Genomic DNA, 5261 nt, shown 5'->3' on the forward strand with positions numbered 1-5261 from the left:
AATAATAATGAAAACTTAAACCTCTGGGTCAACGACCCAGGCACCCTAACAATTACAATTCAGTGTGTATGACACTGAAGGTGATACTGGTCTCATACTATGTCCTGTGCAGGATCTGTACAAGCCTTTCGATGTGATTTGCATGTTGTCCTTATCTCTGGGCACTCTGGCTTCCTCAGAGTCCAGAGACACGTAGTTAGAGTGTCAGTGGTTATTGAAATGAATAAAATGATTAATTTAGCAGATGTAGAAGATAATTTTTAAAAAGTTTGAATAGTATTTTTAAAATGTGAAAAATGCTCCGTTATAAAAAGTGTTAATGACGCACAGTCTGATAAACCTCCCACTTCCTCCCACTCTCTGACTCAGCACCTCCCCTCTGTCCACATGTTTCTGTGTTCCCTCCCCTTCAGATCTAAACTTTGAAGATGGGTGTAACCAGCATGTAGTGACGTGGAATAGCTGACAGGCCCCATTTACTGCATTAGTTTCAGTTATAAGGAAGTGAAACTCACACAGCCGCTGATACTGAGAGGAGAAATGGCGCAGAAAGGAGTTCAGCTGGACCAAGAAACCTTCTCTTGTTCGATCTGTTTGGATCTACTGAAGGATCCGGTGACTATTCCCTGTGGACACAGCTACTGCATGAACTGTATTAATGGCTTTTGGGATGGAGAGGACGAGAAGAAAATCTACAGCTGCCCTCAGTGCAGACAGACTTTCACAGCGAGGCCTGTCCTGGATGAAAAACACCATGTTAGCAGTTTTAGTGGAGGAGCTGAAGAAGACTGGACTCCAAGCTGCTCCTGCTGATCACTGCTATGCTGGACCTGAAGATGTGGCCTGTGATTTCTGCACTGAAGAAATGAAAAGCTGTGAAATCATGTCTGGTGTGTTTGGTTCTTACTGTGAGAAACACCTTCAGCCTCATTATGATGTGGCTCCATTAAAGAAACACAAGCTGGTGGAGCCCTCCAAGAAGCTCCAGGAGAAATCTGCTCTCGTCATGATGAGGTGATGAAGATGTTCTGCCGTACTGATCAGCAGAGTATCTGTTATCTCTGCTCTGTGGATGAACATAAAGGCCACGACACAGTCTCAGCTGCAGCAGAAAGGACTGAGAGGCAGAGAGAGCTGGAGGTGAGTCGACAAAACATCCAGCAGAGAATCCAGGACAGAGAGAAAGATGTGAAGCTGCTTCAACAGGAGGTGGAGGCCATCAATCAGTCTGCTGATCAAACAGTGGAGCACAGTGAGAAGATCTTCACTGAGCTGATCCATCTCATCCAGAAAAGAAGCTCTGATGTGAAGCAGCAGATCAGATCCCAGCAGGAAACTGAAGTGAGTCGAGTCAAAGAGCTTGAGGAGAAGCTGGAGCAGGAGATCACTGAGCTGAAGAGGAAAGATGCTGAGCTGAAGCAGCTCTCACACACAGAGGATCACATCCAGTTTCTACACAACTACCCCTCACTGTCAGCACTCAGTGAGTCTACAGACTCATCCAGCATCAATATCCGTCCTCTGAGCTACTTTGAGGATGTGACAGCAGCTGTGTCAGAGGTCAGAGATAAACTACAGGACATTCTGAGAGAGGAATGGACAAACATCTCACTGACAGTCACTGAAGTGGATGTTTTACTGTCAGATCCACCAGAGCCAAAGACCAGAGCTGGATTCTTAAAATATTCATGTGAAATCACACTGGATCCAAACACAGCAAACAAACAGCTGTTATTATCAGAGGGGAACAGAAAAGTAACATTTCATGACATCAACAGTCTTATTCTGATCATCAAGACAAATTCACTGGATGTTGCAGGTCCTGAGTAAAGAGAGTCTGACTGGACGTTGTTACTGGGAGGTGGAGAGGAAAGGGAGAGTTATTATAGCAGTCGCATACAAGAACATTAGCAGAGCATGGTGGAGGAATGAATGTGCCTTTGGACGTAATGACAAATCTTGGGCATTAGATTGTTCCAAAAACAGTTACACATTTTGGCATAACAACATTCAAACTCCCATTTCAAATGTTGGGTCCTCCAGAGTAGGAGTGTACCTGGATCACAGAGCAGGTATTTTGTCCTTCTACAGCGTCACTAAAACCATGACTCTCCTCCACAGAGTCCAGACCACATTCACTCAGCCGCTCTATGCTGGACTCTGGTTTTACCACAATTTTGGAGACACTGCTGGGTTCATTAAACTGAAATAGAAAGAAGTCTTTCATATTGTAGGTTGAAATCTGCATTTTAATTTCCATTTTATTTTCTCTGCAGCAACATTGTGGCATTTCTGCACCTGCACAATGGTCAGCTACCAGTTGGATATTATGGGTGGTACCTGAGCATCTTGTTTGTTTCAGTGGAGCTCTTTCCTGTTACTCTTTAGCCTTGTAGCCTATCACTGCTCGTGATTATTTTCATGTATAAAAATATTTCTACATATGAAAATGTAAACTTTTTTGTGCTCTCTGTATTGATGGATTTGTATGTTTTTCCTTTCCTTTTGTTTCTAATGTCTCTGTAAAGCACTTTGAATCACCTTGTTGTTGAATTGTGCTATACAAATAAATTTGCCTTGCCTTGCCTTCCACTTAATAAACCTTAACAGAGAAATAGGCTGAGTTTCCTTTATAACAATTGTTTTTTCTCACCAGTTTATACATTTTTAAACATATCTATGACTACATTTAAAAGTTTTTTTTGTTTAATATCTGAAAAAAACTGCAGATTTTTTTGTTAGATACTAAAAACACTAAATATTTATATTTATTTATATAATATATAAAATACTGAAAACTTTGTTTCCTTCTTAATATAAATTACATTTATATTTTCCTGTTTGGAAGACCAAAGTTTTCGGGGGAATCTAAAACCTGATTTTGTTCATATGTTTCTTGTCGGGATGAAACATATGAACAAACCGAAGACTATTACTATAAAGAAAACTTTGTTGAACAAACTATTTTTATCTGTCTTCATTCCAGGATCTCACTCAAATCTAATTGAGAAAATGTCAAGCTAATCTGAGAGAATAACTGAAGTAATTATCATCCTGAAACACCTCAAAGTTCAGAGTTCATGTTTTTCACAAAGGAAGATTCCTCAGTCTGTGAACTTTTCTTTTACTTGTTGGCCTTTGAGGTCTCAGGTGCTTTTTAAAGCAGCAGCTGTGTCCATGGTCCGGGTGAGTACAGGTGTTTTGCCTCTGAGCAGATGTCTCCACCTTGGGGCGGAGTCACCACACGCTGACGTGTCTCCTCACGTGCGGGCAATTGTCACAAACAATAAAGCGAAACAGCTTTTAATTTGAAATTTGGACTCAGATCATAGTGACATGGTGAGAAACACCCTAAAATTCTCCATCCAATACACATTTTAATGATATATTTACTTTTGGTTTTCCCTGTTGCTGGTTAAAAAGACAGTTACACAACTGTGAAACTGGCAGCAGCTACGTGAATGTTTTCTACTTTTAACTTTGCCAATAAAAGTGTCAGTACTTGAGTCACTCGGACAGTGCTCTTGAAATATTTGTCACATTTGTTCATTTTTAATTTTTCCTATTATCACTTGTGTCTATTTGTTTGTCGAGACTTTTCAAAACAGTGTCATCGTCTGGACCGGGCAGGAGAGGCTCAGACTGCTGGATACCATCTGAAATAAAGATACACAGAAAAGGTATGTGAAACTTTCATGGTCTTAATAAAATAAATAAACAAATATTACTAATATTACTAAGATTTAAATTAAAGCTTTGAAGTGTATTTTCAGTGGTACAGGAAGAATTTAAGGTCCAAGCGCCACAAATTTAAATGATTAAAACTAAAAGGAACTAGCTGATGTCTGGTCCTCCTAGTGATCCTCTACCTAATCACATGAGCCAAGGGGGTCAAAAGGCTGTGAGTGAATGTGAGTGGGCGTTAAGGCATCTGGGAAAGGATCTCAAAGATATAATCTCTGGATTATAGATGGCAGACAGTTGGTGTCGTAAGCCACCACCTCTGTTCAAAGTGGACATAGATCGCTTCTTTCACTCCTTTTTCAAACCATGTTCACATTTGTTTGACACATTTTGGACAGAGAAGACACATGAACAGCCTTGAGTGCAATTAATGTTAAAATCTGAAAATGAGATCATATTATGATGTTGATTGGCTTCATTTGTTAACGGAAATAAAATGTATGGTACAGCTGTAACATTGTAGAAGAAAATGGGAACTTGTGCCACAAAACAAACAAACATACAAAAACATTTGCTTACTTTGAAATGGAATACAGCAACAGAAAAGTCAGGACAGGGCCATGTTTACCACTTGTAGTGGGGTAGATTTGGTGGAGGTTGGTCCATACATGTGTCAGTGAATGCAGCATGAACATTCACCTCTCCCTTACCTGTTAATCAGAGGTTGTTATGGTGCTTTGGTCCACTTATTCGTGTTCAGGGTGGCAAAGATTACAGGCTGTATTGCAGACCGGATTCATTTCCCCTGGCAATTCCTCACTCTGTATAACTGTTAAAGGGTGGTAAGTAGGATCCTCATGTGTTATCTACTGTTTGGCATATGGATGACCCAGGATGACTGTTTTCCCTTTTTTAGTACAGGCCTACACATTGCTGCTGTCTTGTCGTAGCCTTGTTGTTGGTTTCCAATCATTTATGGACTAAATCCAAACTTGACACCAAGTTTGCAGATGACAAACTTGGTGTCAAGTTTGTCATCTGCTCAAACTAGGAGCTCAGATATGTGTTAAGGAGTGAGGAAAATGAATGAAATGATAAGGAAACATACAGAAACTTCAGTTAATGAAGATGACACTAAAATCAATCTAAAGGCTGGAGAACCTGTGGGGCCTTGAGGTGACTGTTGTTGTGATTTGGCACTATGTAAATAAAATGTAATTTAATTTAATAAGCACTTGGTCTTCTGAATATGGATCCATCATCAAAAAAAAAACAGCATGTGGCATAAGCAATAACAGAATGAAAAGAATGGGTGTCATTACTTTACATGTTTGGACAGTCTGTTCCAGTTGTGCTGCAGACTGTTTAAGTCAGGGGTGTCAAACTCAAATATACAGTGGGCCAAAATTCAAAACTGAAACAATGTCGCAGGCTAACGTTAATATTTATTGAAATATATTTATTCCTCCAGATATAAGAATGAATCTTTTCTTATGGACTCAAACACGTTTTGCTGAAAAACTGAATATGGAACAAGCAAAGCTTAATACTAAACAATATATATATTAGCTGTATAA

At 39.7% G+C, this 5261-nt stretch overlaps 1 pseudogene; it reads left to right on the plus strand.

Annotated features, from left to right (window-relative positions):
- The first annotated feature begins 495 nt into the window (after nucleotides 1-495).
- Nucleotides 496-2599, plus strand: LOC121813561 (annotated as a pseudogene).
- Nucleotides 2600-5261: the final 2662 nt, after the last annotated feature.

This window comes from Haplochromis burtoni, unplaced genomic scaffold, assembly GCF_018398535.1.
Source record: "Haplochromis burtoni strain Fernald_Lab_line unplaced genomic scaffold, NCSU_Asbu1 Contig_1918, whole genome shotgun sequence".
Lineage (NCBI taxonomy): Eukaryota > Metazoa > Chordata > Actinopteri > Cichliformes > Cichlidae > Haplochromis > Haplochromis burtoni.